At 37.9% G+C, this 19,287-nt stretch overlaps 1 long non-coding RNA gene across 1 annotated transcript; it reads left to right on the top strand.

The window, feature by feature from the left end:
• The first annotated feature begins 6,039 nt into the window (after positions 1–6,039).
• LOC137484451 (uncharacterized) lies at positions 6,040–8,404 on the top strand. Its single transcript, XR_011004870.1, has 2 exons — positions 6,040–6,618; positions 6,786–8,404. It is a non-coding gene; the product is annotated as an uncharacterized lncRNA (long non-coding RNA).
• Positions 8,405–19,287: the final 10,883 nt, after the last annotated feature.

Raw genomic sequence — 19,287 nt, 5'->3', positions numbered from 1 at the left:
CTCATTTTCATCTGCCGAGACACTTCAAGCCTCAGGACCAATTTATTGGAGCTCCTGAGCTGCTTGTTGTGGCACCAGCCTGGCGCCAAGTGTCACCACACTCTGCTGGTGAAATTTCTCCTCACGTAAAGTTTTTGCAGCCCCTCCTGAGCTGTGGCCTGGTCTGAAGGAAGGAGAGCCGTGCTGGAGGCTTGTCAAGGGAGTAGAATGTTTATGATACAGCACAAAGTGGCTACATGGGGTTTTTCTACTGGTGTAAGTTATAAGTCATCTGGCTTTTTATTATATTTGCTTGGGGTGGTTTTATTAATATTTTCATTTTTATTAAGGAAGAGCCTCATTCATTATTGTTTGGTTTTATACAATCAAATCTTGGGATTCTTCCCATTTAAAAGTCACAGATTCACCTTTCCCATTCACTTCTACCCCGGCCATAATGGCCTTAAGTCTCATTTTTAGGGAAGCTGTCTATTACCAATGTTTTAATTTAAAAGGAAGAAAACATTTTTGCAAGCATTTACTGTCAAAATATTTCAAGTGCTTTCTTTGCCTCTTTGCTCTCTATTTCTCCAGCATTCCCTCACAAAAACCATGTGAGTACAACAAACACAGGAATGTGATTTATACCTTTTAATTTTTAAATTTTTTTTCATGTTCTCTTAAATTAAATCTAAGCATATGACAAGGGGCAAACATCTTCTCTAAAGAATTTGAATTAGGGTCATTTCCATTATGGGACCTGAAATGAAAATTTAATTCATACCCCGAGACACAATCATGTTCAGATTCCTCTCTGGACTCTGAACTATGATTGAGTGGGAAAAAAAAATTAAGTGGCTTAAAAATAATTTAATTTTTAAGTTTTTTTTTTTTTGGTGGCTTTTTTTCGAGGTGTTGTTTTGGTTTGCCCTCCATTCATTTGCAACTTCAGTCTTAACCTCTCTCTACACTCAGATGTCTGGGGTGTGCAGAATGAGGTTGTTTGTTCTTTGTTTCCAAATCTATTTAAGGGAAGTAACAAAAGGAATTAAATTGTGCAGGTGTGTTAGAAAAACATTCAAATGAAATGCTTCCATCTCAGACTTACAGGGTGGAAGTTGGAGGAGCTGAGCAGATGGGAGATATCAGGCTCAGATGATCACCTGCCATTGACTGAATTGTTAAATAATGGCTGCTAGAGAATGTTTGTAACAGAAATCTGCACAGAGAAATTGTTGAAAGCAATACTTGCTACCTCATCAGGAAGAAAGAAAAACTTTACAGTTGTTAGGGGAAGTTGTACAGTAATGTACCTGACCACATAAACCATTGCTTCTTTCAAAACCACTTTTTCCAGACAACAGATTCTGCCATAGATGGTTCAGTTCTCTCAGGGATTTCTTTTCTACTCTGTACAATCAGGAATATTTTAATTAATTTTATTGTTGAAGAAAACAATACTTTTGCCTCAAAAAAGAGTGAGAAAGGGGAAATGAGACCAGACCAAGCCAAGGTGCATTCCCACCTGAGCTCAGAGAGTGATAGAGTGAAACTTTTTGCTGTGTTAGAGAAAGCACGGGCAGATTTTTCTTTTCTGGATCCTGCCAATAGTTTTGGTGTTTGGTAGATATTTTAATGCTTGTTTCTGGTTTGGTTTTGTTTAAAATCCTTATTTATTGAGACTAACTCCTGATTTTTGTGGCATTTCCAAATCAGTGTAGATCCTGCACTCCTGTCCTAGGAATAGCTTTTCCCTCTGCAGAATAAGAGCAGCCAAGGCCGTTGCATTCAGGCACTGGGCTGGCTCTGAGCAAGGCAGGGCAGTGCTGGGCACCATCAAAGTGAAGTTGTGTGCAGCAGAGGTAGGAGCTCACGAGGGGGAAAATGCACATGGTGCTCACAGGACCAGTAGTTTTTCATGCTCCAGTTCATGGAGTCACAAAATTGTATAGGAAATTAAACTCTGATTAATTAATGGTATGATATTTGTGACAGAGGGAAGCTTGAAGTATGAAGTAATACTTAATATTTCCTTTATTTCCTCTCCCTTTTAATCCCACCTGGTAATCTCAAACTTTTAAGTTTTAATCCTACTTGGGGATTTTGTTTGTTGTTGTAATGATGGAATTTTTGGGGTATTTTGTTGATCTGGGTTGGGCTTGGGTTCTTTAAGCCGTATTTGTATCTTTTACACAAGGTTTAAAAATGGAAGAAACTAGAAAATTATTTCAAAAGGGAAGTTGTTAAACACCTTTTTGTACCTTCAAAGGCAATCATATTTGGCTCCTATCAAGCTTTGGAGGCAGATTCACTCATCCCTAAAGAGATATAGAGGAGGATGGTGGAGTTATAGCAAAAAATCAGTTGAAAATGGTCTTACTAATGCTGGTATGAAGTGCAACTATTCAATTAAAAGGAAAAATAATGATGCTTTTATTAAACAAAAGAACACCAGCAGAGAAAATTACTAAAGCCCAAGGACAAGTGGAACTCTTCTACCAGCAATAATGCAGATTTTTTGCATATATTATGGGTTATATTCTCTTTTCAATGCACATGCATTAGCATTAATGGGCAAAAAGAAGATAGATCCATTTGCACTTCTGCCCAGTATTAGCAGCAAAATTCATTACATTCACACACTCTCTGACTCTTTTGATTCCTTTTGAAATAAATCCAAATATTCATCATTCAAGGACTTTAGGGAATAAATTATTTTCCATTTCTAGCATGTCCACAAAAAGATCAAAATTATTTCATTTGGTATTATAATTTACTCCACAAACTTTGCAGTTTATTTTCCTCTAATTCCGTGGGTTGTGGAAAGGGTTTGCTGTAAAGTCAGCGCTGCAGATGCTGCTTGGTGAGGATTGATTTTGTAGCATTGTTTTTTTTCTCTCCATTTAATTATCCAGTGCAAGGATAAGAGGAGTTATTTTATCACATGATGCAGTTCTCCGTGATCTGATAACCTTTTGAGAGGGAATTCCTTCTCTCCTTAGCAGCCAGAACAACGGGACTTCAGTGTCCAAAATCTCTTTATGGTATTGCTTGTGAATCTCTGCAATTATCTGTGACCTTCAGGGCTAATGGTGAAAAAAAAATTGCTGCCTCTTCCCTGAGAAAAGCATGGTTTGGGTTTTAGCTCTTAGTGAAACACCAGAGAAGGATTTCTTTCCCCCAAACCAGGCAGGTGCAATAACAAGGATTTCATGTGTGGAGCTGTGGGTTTTCTCAGGATGCTTTTATCAGCAGCCTAAAATCCTCTCCTTTACAGTTTTCCATGGAAATGTGGGAATCAGTGGGAATTGGCACATTGCAGATGCACTTTAAATCTTTCCAGGTTTGAAGTCAGTGGGTGTCTTTCTACAGTTTGGGATCCATCTGTTACTATATCAAATAAAGTCTGGGGGAGAGAACTGCTTGGTATGGGTTTGGTTTGCAAGGAAAGGCTTTGAGCTTGGAGCATTGGAGTTGCAGAGATGAAAGTACCTGCAAGAAAAGGAAATATCATGGAAGTTTAGCTTTTGGGCCACTTAATGTTAAAAATGCTCAAAAGTATTTGGAGATAATATTGCAGATGTCCTTAAAATGAGAGACTTGCCTAGATTGGAAGGGCAAATATAAAAGGACAGTGGGAATGTAGATGGCAGTGTTTTGTTTTGGATTTTTTTTCACATAATTAAGGGGTTTCTTCCTCTTTTTAAAATATCCACTGAGAGAACCAGGGAGAATTCCCTAACTGGAGATGGTGTATGTACATGTATAATCTAAAAAATTATTTCCAAAAACAGCAAGTGGAAAAAATGTGAATATTCTGTAAAATTTAATTGCTTTATCAAGTTTTCAATTTCTTTCTTAGAAAAAATGTGTAATTTTAAAGTGTTATAGATCTCAGACAATGAATACTTACTGTCAACAAATTATTCAGGATTCATATGTCATATTTTTTGAAATTTTTGCCATTCAATACAAATCTTTTTGTTCCTATGGCAATGTTGATGTAATCTGAAATGTACACATTATTAGATACAAAGGGGGTTGAGTTCAGGCCTGGTGTCTCTCCTGGAATGAAAGCACCTTCTTATGTAATGAGATTATTCCAAAGCAAAGGGACCAGCCAGTGAAACAAAGTCAACCCACTCAATTTTTGGCACAATTTTCACAGCAACACTCGGATTGGAGTAGGAAAGAAGGGCCATGCACCCAGGCTGACCTTTCTTTGTGCCTCAGATGAAGAGCCAGGATTGTCCTGGTCCTCCTGAAATTGAGAAGTGGCCCTGTGTTCTCAGATCTCTCCACACCTGTTGCACATCACTATGTGTAGGCTGTGCTCTTTCATGGCTCATCAAAAATGTAAAACTACTGAATGCCTTGTCTTGAACTCAGGGGCAAGTCCAGGGCTAGATTATAGGCTTGCCCGCTCTGTCCCTTTCCATACATCACAAGTTTTTAATTAGTGGATGCATTGCTGCCATTACCACATCTAAGTACCAGAGGCAATGTTTTCTCTTGCAGAGCATGAATAAGAGCAAGGTTTAGCACTACGCTTGTGCCTCCCTCTAGTACAGATACTAAATGATTCATGTTCCAAATTTGCTGTTGGGAGGTAGAACATTACGTCCTTAAGTTCTTGTTAACTGGTTTTACTTTCTTTAAAATGTATTTTGTTAAGCAAGCAAAACATAAAAACTTCATACACTCCATGATTGATGACCTTTCTCACAGAGCCTGTGAACAGGAACAACTGAAGAATATTGGAGCAATTAAGAAGTTGCTGCACACTTATCAAAATTATTCAGACAGGCATTCAGCTGGATCATTGCCCCTCATGCCTTACCTGCTGTCAAATCAGCTCTAACAGCACCCACAAAGACTATTTTAGGCACATCATCAAAATGCCACCGTGAACTTTGAGCAGCAATTACAGGCATGGAATATATTGGCCTTGCAGTGATTTAAGATGAACTCCTCAATAGCATCTGTCCAGACACTAATCTCTTAGCATGTACTACTTTCCTCACCTTACAGGTATTTCCTGTTAAGGAAGCATTCACATTTTCCCAGACAAAACCCAGATTTTCAAATGTAAAAGCCCAACTAATCCTAGTGGCAACAGAGCACTTGTGTGCAATGGCTCCCTTTGAAATGCCAGGTACTAATGCAGGAAGTTCAATGGAATGGAAAGAAATTTAGGCCAGATGGCAGAGCAGGGAATGTCTATTGGATATTAATGTCTCCTGCTCTCGAATTGTTTTTTAAACATCTTTTTTTAGGACTACAAGAAAGGAAAAGAATTTCAATGGGCTTTGAGTCAGGCTCTTCTGCTGCTGCTGGCATTGCCTTCTGAAGTCCCTTTCTTGTGTTTACTGTAGTTTCTTGATGCAGTGAGGATTTTATCCTGATTATAGAGCTATTCAAAAAGCATTGGTTTTAATACTTATAAACCTTGAAATAAAATCCTAGAATAGTTGACTGGAATGAACCTCTGCAGGTCACCTGGTTGAGACCCCACTTGGAGCAGGGCCAGCCTAGATCAGGCTGCTCAGGGCCTTCACCATGAAGTTTTGAATATCTTCTGGGATTAATATTCTTTCAAGTGAAATCTCAGCATATCAGTGCCAAAACTGACCTCTAGCTTGACAGATCATGGTCTCCAGTCATGGACAATCACTTGGATTCAGATGATGCCTAAAGTCTTTTAAAGCTAAATTTTCTGTGTATCAGATACTTGAGTTTTGTCCCTGATCTCATGGTAACTCCTCACACTTCATGGGGATGCATGACTCCAGCCTCAGCACAGAAGGACTAAGTCTGCAATAAACATGGGACTTTGTTTCTTCCCTTCTTGTTTATTTGTTTGTTTCTCTGGCATTTTTGTGCTCGTTTTTTTTTTTTTTGTTTTTTTTTTGTTTTTTTTTTTTTTTTTTTTTTTTTTTTTTTGTTTTGTTTTGTTTTGTTTTTTTTTTTTCTTTCTGGTACAAAAGATTTTTAGTGGATGGACAAGGTAGAATGCTTTCTGGCTTTTCCTAAATTCCTTTGTGCTGCCATACTCTATAAATTGAGATTTGAAGAAAAAAAATTTCAAGGGTACAGAGTGTTTCAGCCTGAAAAGAAGTCAGTGATACATATTAAGTATAAAATGGTTTCCAAAAAGTTGGATGTCATGAAGTGGATGCTAGTAATGTATTTTTAAATTTGTCTGGGCTTTCTTTTCCTTCTTTTTGTCCATTTATACCACTCTTACTTTCTTTTGAAATAATTTCATGGCTTCTCCTAGAACTGCACGAATTGATTCATTATATTTGAGTGGTTTTTAAAACAGGCAAAATGACCAATCTACTTTTCATAAAGAAAAACAGGACTTTCAGTTTCCTTGTGGCCTTTAAATCCTTTTTCCCCAGCTGAAGTCTCATTGCAGTTTATGAAAGAATATTCTCTGAGCGCAGATGAAAGCCTGAAGTGTCAGAAAGGAAAATAAACTCTCAGCCATGGAAAGCAAAGTCCAGGAAGGTCTTGGCTGGTAAAACTAGAGCAGATCAGGGAGGTGAGCACGGATCTCCTTGTTTCTCCAATCACACAGGAAAACCAGAAGGAAGAGGGACAGTTTTGTAGAGAGAACTGCAAATGCCAATTTGAGTAGGTGCTCCCTGAAGTCAGGGAATGAGCAGTGCCGGTGCTGCTGCTGCTGCCATGGTGCACGTGGCAACTGTGCCCTGATATTGGCAACCTTGCACACTTCTGTGCAATCCCTGCATTCTCCCAATTCCAAATTTTCCCTTTCCATGATCCCCCTTTTTCTACAGGGCCAAACCCACAGTGTTGACTCCTCAGTAGCTCTGTGTGGGCTGAAGGTGAAACATCTTTATCTGCTATAAGAGGGAGCTTGCTTTCCACCAGAGACAGGCTGCTTCTTTGCTGAATGCATACAATATAAATCAAAGTATGTGCCATTATTAATAAATAAGGTATTGGGTAGGCTTTGTCTGGAAGTCTGGTTGAAAGCACTGATTAGGATCCAATAACTTTTGAAATATGCATTGTTGCCTTTGGGATATTGAAGCATGGAATAATCAAACTGCAAGTTTGCAAAAGCAGGGCTGTAACCACAGAGCGGGGCTATTTTCAGGAACTTATTCATTTGTAGGGTTAAATATATTTTTTCTGATTTAATGACAAATATCCTGCTCGTGCATATCAGAATACAAAAGAAATTATTGGATATTTTTAGTAGATAAATTTCAAAACTATGCTGGTTATTGAAAATCAGTGGTGATTGAACATGCACTTGGGGTCTGTGGTGCTGATATTTAGGATTTTATGACTATTATGGGCCAAATAGGAAACGACTCGACTGCTATTGAAAGGAAATTTTGTGCAGCAATGCTAAATTCAGATGCAACATCTATTGTTTTATTGGAATTAGCCATATCTCAATTTTCTTGAACTTTAATCGTTGCATGGAAAGTGCAGTTGTGCTATAGCTGATTACAGACAGGAAAGTTATTTCTTCTGGCTGCTTAGTCTGGCTGTTACTGGGAAAGCATGGAGAAAATGTGCTTTTCTGTCTATGGAACCTTCAGGTCCTGCTTGGATGATTCCTCTGTCACCAGAGAAAAGGAATCTGGTCCCTGATCCTCTGTCTTTTGTAGGATCAATCACGTGTAGCTGTGAAAATTACAGGATGTCTGATGTTTTATCCAAATTCTTTTCCAATTCCATATTTCAATCACATCTGTGTACTCCTCTTTATATACAAAACATTTCCTGGGGACTGCATGGGCTGAGGATAAGGGTTTCCAGAGGTGTCACTAGAACAATCTGCAAAATCTACAGGGAGAAGTCTGCCCAGTCCTTTGGTGCTGTAATTAATAATCCCAGTGCGTCTTAATCCATCACATTTTTGAGAGACTGCATTACTGTGCCTGAGAAACAGATAATGCTGCTGTAGGACAAGGGAGGATTTAACACTCAGCAGCAGTGATAAGAGGAAAAACAGTATAAAAGTGCAGAATAAAACAGTTTTCTGTCACAGCATTAAGATGGAAGTACATTCTGGTGCTGAAGTTTAATAGAAATCTTTAATTAAGGATGTCATTGGCGCTGGAATCCTTGAGTTTGATAGCCTGGAGACTGACTTTTACATGTTGCATCCTTTTCTTTAGTTTTTAGATTCTCAAACTAAAAACATTTTAGCAACGTGTACCTGTTCTTCAAATCTCATCTCAGAAGAATGAATGTTGCAATTAACAATTCAGAACTCTTTATATTTTAGTAGCCATGCATAAAAATTAATTCAAGCAAATGTAATTTAGAATAATAATAACATGTTGTCCAAATGTTTCCTACATTAAGCACGGTGAAGATGGTTACTATAGTACCACTGCTGGATTTTATTGGAAATAAAGTAATTCAGGGTGGTACATGTTCTCTTGAGAGCATTTCTGTGTGTTTAAAAGAAGTGAAGGATGTGAGTATGAGACAGCAAGGGAACCTTCTGTTTTTTGTTGAGTGAATTCAGTGCTTAGTAACATTTTGATACAAAAGCAATAGATCAGTGTTTATTTTCAGGAAAAGGTTCTGAACTTTGCTATTTGTCAATGGATATCTCTAAAATTTCCGTACATATGAGAGGCAAAAAGAATAAAGGATGTGTACCAAGTTTTCTGCCAAAATAAATATTAGACCCAAGATAAATAGTTCACCCGGGTTATTAACTGTGTGGTAAATAAACCCATTGCAGTTTGCTTACTGCTGTTTACCCAAGGTATTTTGCTGACATGAGGCTGAATGTGCCACACAGAGTTCTAATTAAATGTCACTGAGGAGCCCGTAAGAAGGTTTGACTACAAAAACACACACAGGAGTCAGGCCAGATTTTTTGCTAAATGTGGTTGTAACTTGTTTACAAATTTCCCAAACTGAGTTCCAGAACAGTTTATGCACATGAGTCTTTAAGGATGTGTAAAGAATTAAGCAAAGACACTCTCCCTGTTAAATGGGTACTGCTGGGTAAGACAACCTCTCTCACTGAGTTGCTTCAGTGAGGGTGATATTCATGATGTGGATTTGATGTCCTAGATTCTCATAGTTCAGAGGGAATCTAATTCAGTGCATCTTGGTTTTTGCACTTTTCTGCTGGTTTGTTTGTCTGCTTCCCCACTCTCTGGGAACGTGCCTTCATCCTGTTTTCCCGCTGGATGTGAATCTGATGCACTTGCTCTCCTGCTTTGGACCACTATTATTTGGCCCTGACATTTGTGTTACTGATGTGTAAAGTTGAGGTTGTTACTCCAGGTCTACCACCAACATTTTCTCATAGTCAGTTTGTATCAATCCCATCAATGAATTAGATCCACAGCCATTTGCCAGTGTATGGTCATGAGAAGTTAGAGGTGAAAAAAATTCAAAGAGTTGTCAATCTCTGGCCTGGCAGATACTGAACCTGGGTCAAAAGAGAGAAACAAGAGCTTGTCCTGTCTCTGTTGGCTCCTAGAGGAGCTCAGGAGAGGCTGGGAGCTGGTGTGAGAGGCAAACTGGGGAGTTTCCCTAGAGAAGGAGGAGGAGTTGTGCAAAACCAGCTTTGAGGCAGTGGATGGGACATGATGAGGGAGAGGAGAAGAGCCTTGGGAAGGGTGTTGGTGTGGCTGCCAGCCAGGACAAAAATAGTTCTCCTGACAGTCGGAGGGGTATGTTTTTAGCACCAGACCAGCTGGATAGAAGACTTTCCTCCCTCCAGTGGGTTGGCTTCTGCATATGCTGCATGGCTGTAATTTCTATATAAACTGTTTTATAAAATTTGCAGATTTGGCATAGAGGCAAAGGATGAAGTTAGTCTTACTTCCAGGTTAAGAAAACCTTCTTAGGTTTTGGTCTAGACCCTTGAAATGCTAAAATTCACCTTATTTGTTAGGGAGGAGGCACAAAAGCCTTTCTTTCTTTTCCACTGCATGCAGCGTTCAGTAGGGTGAGGCAGGAGAAGGCAAAAGAAATTCAAGTGGCCTTTTTGGCACCTGAGTAATACATGAAAAAGAAGTGCTAAATCATATCTCACATCTCAGTGTTAATTGCTTACTTTGCTGCCATTAGCACATTAAATGTGTAGCACAAATATGTTCCTCTTTAGCTCCTGTGGATGATGTAGTTTGCCAAGTTTTTCTTGTTGTGTAATGTAAATTTTCCTTTTGTGGCCATATTTTTTTTTAAAGTTGTGCACCAGGTGCCTCCAGTGGGTGTGTGAGTCTTGAACTGAGCCCTTAATGCTGATTTAACTTCAATATGTGAAGAACACATTTCACAAAACCCACCTGAATTAATATTTTAGGGTTGGGTGGAATCTTCTGATTCGTACCAAAAATGTATCTCAGTGTGGAAATTTCTGAAAGAAGATTCAGGAGGCTGCTGGGGCAATCCTGCTTCATACTGGTGAAGGAAGTTGGAACCGATTGTCAGATCCAGGCTTGTGTGGCTGAAGGCATCTCATTAGAGAGATAAATTTATATAACAGCAGCCCTCTACAAGGTTTTGTTCCTCAGTTTTGCCTTGTTTTCATCGAGCTTGTTTTTTCCTTCTGGCCACAATCAAAGCAGGATCTTTTCTTTGAAACTTTTTTTTTTCAAATCCTGCAAATCACATCTGTATGAAATATCTCTTAAGGCTCATGTCATATAAAAGCAATGGTAGATAAAAGACAAAATGGATAGATTGCAAAATAGCACCCAGAAGAAAAGCAATTTTCTGAAATTCCTAAATAAATTGCTCTCTAATTCACAAATAATGCAGTACATATTTAGGTTGTTAAAAAGAATGATTACTGAATCCAGCACTCAAAATTCATAAGAGAGGAAAAAAATATATGGAATTGTTGAGAAAAAAATGAACTATAAAAATACAGAACTTCTAATATTGAACTGATTTCCTTCATAAATCACTTGCTGCTAAATTCTAAACAGTCGAGTATCAGAAGCAAAATAATTTCTTTAAGGAAAATAACCTTCAAAACCAGTTGTGTCTATCATAAATTCTGCTTCAAATAGTGTAAATAATGTCCCTGGTTTGCATATTAGAGAACACCTCAGAGTTTGCCTTTTGCTCTTGTCAATCAGAAAAAAGAATTAAAAAAAAATCAATAAATTGAAGATAAATTGTTGGTTCCATTTTGTTGTAGCTTAATATAATGATAAATGGTACATTAGAATGCTGTGCTCTCATCCCCAAAATATGGAAAAAGAAGAAACAGTGCTAAACTTGGAGTTTGTTGGAATATGCAGAGGAGCAGAATCAGGTTGTCCAAAAACAAAATACTAAGGCAAAAATTCTGTTTCATGCCTTTTTTTCCCCTGTAATTGACTTTCAGATTAAAACCGTTTTTTTTTGTTTTTTTTTTTTTTTTTTTTTTAATTCAGCAGTTCTGAGTTTCAAATATTTGACCACCCACAAGAGTATCTTGACACCTTAGAGTTGTTTGGTTAACTAGAATTATTTCCTAGCCTTATCCTCCAGATTTGATAGGCATACTTTGACTACTGGTGTCCAAAATTCTTTGCTTTCACCACAGAAACCTTTTCTCCAGGTATAACTAAGACAGAATTCCTCTAAAATCTCTCAGGAAGACAGGGTGCTTCATCGGGACATGGGGAGCACAAAAGGATGAAGCATTCTCTGCTGGTTTTTGATTAATCAGCTCATTTAGCATCTGATGATTTTTGACACAACATTTTTGGCTTTTATGATGTTACTCATCATATCAATGGTGATTTCATCAAAAAGGACCAGAGAACTGAGCTCTAGCAACAGCCCTGGGTTGCTGTTGATTGTCTGACCTTGCTTCATCTAAGCAGGTGTTATCAAACCATGTTTTTCCTGTTTCTTTTTTTTTTTTTTTTTTTTTTTTGAGGTTTTTTTTTTTTCAGTCCCCTTTATTGGACCCTCTGTCTCTGATGTAAGAGCTCGTGTATTTTTGTTACTGGGAGGCAGAAATTTTTGAAACTCTTTGTGTTCCATCTTGTTATTGCTGTTCCATCAGCTTTTGTGGTGGTCAATATTATATGGGTGGAGTAAAACAGACATTTTTCCAGACTCCAACAAGTGCACAAGGACACAGAGGGACTGGGAATAATAGCAGTGGCCATCTGTGTTCCTTGTTATTGTCAGTGCAGAGACACTGAGCCTGCTCGCTGCTGAGAGCTTCATGTGCACCATGGCAACAGAGAGATGATTATAAGGGATGCAAGTCAAAGGATAGCAGAGATGTATAGAAATGAAAGGAATTCCCTGTTTCTGAACCAAAAAGCCAACCCTTAAATAGCTGTTGGTAGTTGTATTTTCAGGGCTCTCAATTCTTTGTGCTTTCCTGCCCCTTCCATCTCTAGGGATAAAGCCAGGAAAAAGAACTGCCTGTGGTAGCTCAGTGCAGGCTGTGCTGGCATTAGTGAGAGAAGTGGCTTTGAAAGGCCAGGATAAAAACAGGGTTAGGAAAAATAGAAGCTGCATGTCCAAATAAGTGAGATATTCAACAAGATCCAAATATGTAAACATAGGTTTGGCATTAGTTGAGTTGAATTTACCATTCTTTATTTCAGGTTGATTCCTATATTTCTGAAAAGTGTAGGGTCAGAAGTCAACACTAACAAGATGCAGTTTATGGCTCCTGATCCTGGATTCTTGACATAAGAAGTTCCAGAAGGGTAAGCAGAGAATTTTATATAAATATCTTTTGAATCCTTTAGTCTTGATTTTTGATTTAGAGGAGCCCATGTTAAACCTAAGGTTTTATTTAGGATTAGGAGCAGTATGGCTCCCAGCCTGAATGCCTACAAGAGGTACATTCTGGAAAGTAAATTGAGACCTAGAACTGGGAATTTCAAATTTCTTGGTCTTATTTCTTGGCTCATAATAGTTGATAGTACTGCAGTAAAGAACAGCCAGACAACAAAAAGAGAACTTTGAAAGCACTTGCTGTATTCCAAGGAGGGTAACAGAGGCTTGGTATAAAGGGCTTCCATTTATTAATTTTTTGGGGAATTTGGAGCAGGTTCTTATCACTTCATGTCCCTCTTGGAGCTCCTCAATATCTCTGGAAGTTCTGCTTTTCATTGGAAAGCAAATGTGAGAGTCTTGACAGGTAACAGGTACCAGAAATGAGCCTTTTGAATTCAGATAATTGCTAATTTTTCAGGATTGTATTTCTTACAAAAGGCCACTTGGAGTTATCTGGCTCGACTTTTCTTCATTGAAGGAAAGAGTGCCCGAAAGTGTTTTCAAATGTTTTTTTAATTTTAGTATGAGGCAAATGTTTTCCCATCAAAAGACCATGTTCTCACAGCTTGGAAAACAGCTTTGGTAACTTCTGCTTCCTAGAAAGTGGAATGAAATTGGGCATGAAATTTCTGTAAGACGTAAAGGACTTTGAACAAGAAAAGCCTCTTCAAGAATAAACAGTTTACAGTGTTTAATCAAATGAAAAATGTCATTCTTGGGGAAGAGGGATTTTTTAGCTGCCCCTACCACTGAAGGTAACAAAACATTAAAAATACATTTGCCATAGATAGGTTGAATTCATTTTAGCTGGCATAAATGGGACAGATGAGCTATTCAAATGTCTGATGAGTACTATATAATAAAATATTTATCACCTACTCATGGTCACTGCATGAGAAGCCAATAATTTGTTTTCTCTCAGCACTGGTATTTTGTGGTACTTATAATAAATTATACATTGCAAGCTCCCATCCTTCATCTTCTTTCTATTTACCTATCTAGTCTGAGATCTCATTCATCAACGTGTAGCTGGGTCAGGGACAAAAGTGAGGCTATAAATTCATGTGTTCTAAAGAATCATGGAATTTATAATGCATAATGGTAGGGGGCAAACATGGATGGAGTGTGACTACTGGGAACAGGTGACATTTGGAGCTGTAAAGTGGGAATTGAGTGAAATTTTTAGAACTATATAAATACATATATATATAGGAAGATGTTAGCCTTAGTTGTGCTGGCTCCTGATTTGGATTTAGGATAACACCTCTAAACAATCAAAGCTGTCCAGATGTTGGCCCATTACCAAGCTCAAGCTGATGACACAGATTTAATTCTTCTCATGACTCTCAAATTCTCTAAAGCAACTTTCTATGTCAGAGAAATAAAATCCTTTATTTGCTTTGCATTGATTTAGAGTATTTAAAGAAGGAAACATTAGCTTGAAAAAAGTATTCCCAAATCATAGTCCTTATAGCACCTAGATACAAAGTGTTCAATGTTAAAGGAGAGGTTTTATTTCAAAAATTGAAAATTCGACCCCAAGATTGCTTCAAAATATGAAGAAAATCAGCATCTTTAGTTCTCACATATAATTTTTTTTCCAGTGTGGAAGGGAAATAAAATTCTTGCTTTGCATTGAAGGATTTTAGCCAAGGTCTCCTAGTTATAACTCTTGAGAATTCCTTCTGGAGACATTCAGATGGAACTGTGTTGCTGTACAAGAGAGTGATGAGGTCTGATGTATTAGAAGGAAGAAATTTTTGTCTTCTATTCTTGCTGCTTCCAATCAGAAATCGTTTGACCTCAGCACAGAGATAAGACTACCACTTGCCTCACTTATTCAGGAAACTAAATCAGTCAGTGTTGAGGAGGATGGCAAAGTTCATTATTCAATGCTCAAAAAGCCTTTAGAAATCTATCATTTCTGCAAAGTCCATAAGCCTGTAAATTAATTTCTCATGACAAAATCATTTAAAATGCACAGCCTAAAGGATTTTTAAATGACCTTCTCAGAGGATGATACAAGGAAAATAAACCTTGTGCCTTTCTCAATCAATCCAGTTCAAGTCCTGTGTACATTTTGGTCATACAGACCTGGGGTCAGGTACCATTTTGGGGGGGTTGTACTGCCTGAAGACCCATGAGATTTGATTCATATTTTGTGTTAATGCCAAGCTTTGGCATCGAGATTCCTGTGCTCTGGCACTTGGTGTTTCAGTTCAGCAAAGTCTTTGAGGGGTCAAGATTGCAGATCTTGGAAAGCCACACTTAGAGTTTAAAATTCCCAAATTTGTAAAGGCACATTAGGGTTACTGATCCAAACAAAGGATGACAGGACTAACTTTAAGTTCCATATATTTAAAAATGTTTTTATTCCTTGGAATAATTTCCAGCATTTTCACTGAAGAAAGGTTTGGTTCCTTTTTGAAAACACTTTTGTAAACATAATATACCAAGAAATGTTCCTCATAGCTCTATGGAAAAATTTTTCTTAATGCCATTTTTGTAGTGTAGGGAGAGTTCCACAAAGATTTTTGGAATTAAATCTATTCTTATGAAGCAAGCAAAGGAGAGAAATGACTAAAGTAAAATCTGTTATCAGGATCCCTGTGTACTGAGTAAACACAGAGATAGCATGTGTGTTTTTTGCATATTTTATTAATACATAAATTAGAGTGACTTTAATAACTTTCATGGAGTAAGTGGTATAATTTGTTGCAAAGTGGTTACCCAGTAAAATGCACTTTTTCCTTTAATTGCTTTTGTTTGCATATACATGTGCAGATACATACATATAGGCATAACTGCTAAATTACTTTTTTATCTCTATAGATAAATTGTTCTATCAATAGATTTTAGCCTGCTGTGTCTGCAGTTCAGGGAAGGATGGGATTAAAGGAAAAAGAAAAGAGTAGCTCCACTGTCACTGACTTTGAATTGTCCGTTATGATTTCAAGACCTTTTCCTTTTTCCATTCTACTATTGCTTTCATAATCAGTTCCTTAGAACTTCTGCCTGAATTGCAGTTTGGGGTGTTCTATTATTTTCAGGTGAATAGTAAATTATGAGTGATGGCTAATCAGTTCTTGGAAAATTTATGGAGGTAATGATGAAAATTGTTGAACAGTCATGTTGAGCTCAACTGAAATGCTCAGTTTACTTCATACAACAATGTGCTCAGGAATAATTCTTGCAGTTATGCAGTTTTGGTTTTTATCTCTCTTGTTATACATGGAACAATTAATTTAATGCAATAATATAGTAGTAAATTCTATACATGAAAATAATGTAATTGTATCCTAAATTTATAACTAAGTTTTGAAACTTCAGTCTCTTGACCTACTGCAAAAGTTTAACGTGGAATTTAAATCCTTTAAGTTGCTGTTTCTTTTCTTAGTCTGGATAACAGAAGTTAGTTTAAAATTCAACAAAATACAAGTTGTCAGCTTGGCCTTAGTCTTGACATCAAAAGGTATTAAAATGTTTCTAAGAAACAAAATGAGAACTGAAGCATTATCTTAATCAGTTTTAAATCTTGACAAAAAGTAGGGGATATAAACTGGAATTTGAAAAATAAAGCCAGATGTTTGCATATAGAAAGGTATCAATATAGAATAAAGGTCTTTACTCCTCCAGTAAATATAGAAAGAAGTAAGCCTGGAAGGATTGCTTGTTAAATTATTTTCTATAAAATATTCTGTTACAAGCCAAGGACAATATTTGTAAGATTACTTTTAAAACTTTGTGGGCTTTGTGTTTATGTAAAAAGAACCTTAATTTCTTGATTGAATTCTGACCTCAGTTTGTATGTCTACACATCTGTACACTCTTTTTATGTTCTTGCACCCTATTTAAAATACATATTGCACTATTAAATGATGCAGCCCCTTCGTGACTGTTTCTTAAGAGCAGGTTTTCAGGGAGAGGGAGGCTCTGAGGGAATTCCCTCCTGCAGTTGGAGTCACTCTGTTCAGCCGAGGCTTTGATTTATTGGAGTGACCACTAAGCTGCCGTTCCTCTTCCTGAAGCACATCCTCAGCATTGTGCAGTCCTGACAGATTTCAGTGAGGAATCGCCACAGTGCTCACTCTGCTTCATAAACACCTGCCTGGGCTGGCCTGAAATCTGTATTTCCAAAATCTGTACTTCCAGCACAGCCCTCTCTCAGGAAGGGGAGCGGCTCTCCTCAACTACAGCCTGGCAGATTTTCCTTTTTCACTCTGGGTGCAGTGATGGAGGAGCCTTGGGGTGTGTTGTGCAGTCGTGCTGATAAATTATTTAATGGCAGAAAGGAGCTGACTACTTGAACTTTCCTCTTGACCTAAGCTGAAATACCAGCCTGGGTGAATTTGTGTGTAAGGCCATGTAAACTGAACTTCTTATCTTATATGCAAAGCCAGGATTTCCTAGTGCTTGTCACTCTACTAGGGAGGCTTCCTGATCCCTTGCAAATATTTGTGCTTGTTTCTGCTGCTGTAGAAGTTTCAATATCCGTGTGTTCTGCAAATCCATAGCTCTTGTGGGAGCTGGGGGTGAAGTTGTCAACAGCTTGGCAAATGTGAAATTACTCAGAGTATGCTACAAATAGTAGAGGGCGTGATGATCCCTTCAGCAATAAAGACTGAGTGTAGACATGAGCAAAGACTTGTAGAAGGGAGGCTATTTTATATATCTAATTACGTGTATATTTTGCACATATAGATAGGAAGGCTCTTTTGATGCATGGCTTGTGTGTGGTTGGACAGATATTGCTTATTCCTGCTTTAGGGGGGAGAATGTGCTGCCACAAAGCAGCGCAAGGAAAGGTGTTCCTGCCCAAATACAGTAAAGGCTGTCTGTTACTGAATCAGCACACTGCAATTTTGGTAATATAAATGTTTAAATACCAACCTCCACTATCTTAAGTGATTGTGAAACTTCAAAAAGAGCAGGAGGAAGCCAAAGCACTCACTCATATGTCAGGGGAGCTCTCATTTTCAGGAGTACAGTAGAGGGAGTAAGTAAAATATGAGACTGTGGCTTTGTGGGATGTCACCCATGGGCTGGTTTAACAATTTTACACAAAAAGTGGTTTTAATTAAAAATTGTCTTCCTGTTTTTCTGAAAAGATTATTGTTATGGTAGAATTAATATTAAACTGTTCTAGTAATAAATTATTACCTCTATTATTATGCTGATGTTTAAAAATTGCCAGACTGTTTTCTATCTGTTTTTTTAATGTCCCTTACTAGCAAGTGTATGTGATTAATGCTAAAATTTACGTAGGGATGAACTCATCCAGCCAGTCATTTCCAGGAGCAGTTATTATTATGTTTTTTTTATTGAAAACATATTAAAACTCAAAGAGTTCAGAAGCATAAAGCAGGCACAAAGCAAAGCCTATTATGGTACTGTTTACCAACAGATTTATAATTAAAAAATAAATTAAGCATGAAATGGAACACTTTTCATTTTCTGCCAAAATGGTATGAAATATTTGATGTTACTTCACAGACTATTCTGGAATAGCTTTGAAAGCGAATAATTCTGAAGGTTGTCATGGTATTTTAGTGGAACCTAAACATATCTCTGTTAAAACACCCATGTCCTTTTTTCCTGCAGATAATCAGAATGCCCCAGGAAGGAGGAGAGGCTATTCCAGAATTCAGTCTTCCAATAAGAATAATAACGCATAAAACAATTAATTTCATAAGAAATACAGAATACCAATATTCTTTCCCTCATAAATATCTGAAATTATAACAGCAATACAAAATTATGGAATGCCTTTGGTTGTTTGGGTTTTTTTAGTGGGAAAGCCACATCTGAATGCCTCTAGTTCTGTGTGCCTACAATTATGATTGAGTTCTGGACCCTGAGAAAAATAAACCTGGCCATTGAAACTTTGCACGAGCCAAATGTTCTGCCTGAGTGGAGCAATTTCTGGATCTCTGTTTCTCAGCATCCTCTTCAGCACCACATCCTGTATTCCTTCCCTTCAGCTGTTGCTTTATTTTTATCTTTTACACCTTTGAGAAGAGCTTTAATGAACATCCTTTCCAAGGCTGATCCTTGGCAGCTGATCCTTAAGAGTTTGGTTTGTTGATTGGGGTTAAAAACCCCCAGCACCAGTAATTGGAGGCTTGGAGGAGACCTTTCCACTCTCTCAGGCTGGAGAACCCCTCCCAAAGCTGGGGATCACAAACACTTGTGCCGTGCTCATGGCTGTTGTGTGAATTGTTCATCCCCAGAACCAGCAGGGATCTCCACCGAACCCTTACCCCGTGTGACTGCTCTGTGCATCCATCAGTAACCAGCACCAACAGCACTCTGCAATCAGGAGCTTCTCCAGGGTCAGATTCCTGCCTTCCCAAGTGTGGGATGATCCCTGCTCCCTGTGGTAAGCAGCAGGGTCATTTATGTCATTAATGCCTGAATTGATCTCAAAGAATGGGCTGCAGGAAAGGCGAGGATCTCGGCGGGAGTTTTGTACCTATAAATCATCACCTATGGGCTGCAATTTGAAGAACTTCTTTCTCCTTATTTTTCAACAAAACTGACACATATGTT

This window comes from Anomalospiza imberbis, chromosome 17 (genome assembly GCF_031753505.1).
Source record: "Anomalospiza imberbis isolate Cuckoo-Finch-1a 21T00152 chromosome 17, ASM3175350v1, whole genome shotgun sequence".
Lineage (NCBI taxonomy): Eukaryota > Metazoa > Chordata > Aves > Passeriformes > Viduidae > Anomalospiza > Anomalospiza imberbis.
The sequence above is the reverse complement of the archived record's forward strand: the minus strand, read 5'-3'. Positions and strand labels throughout refer to the sequence as shown.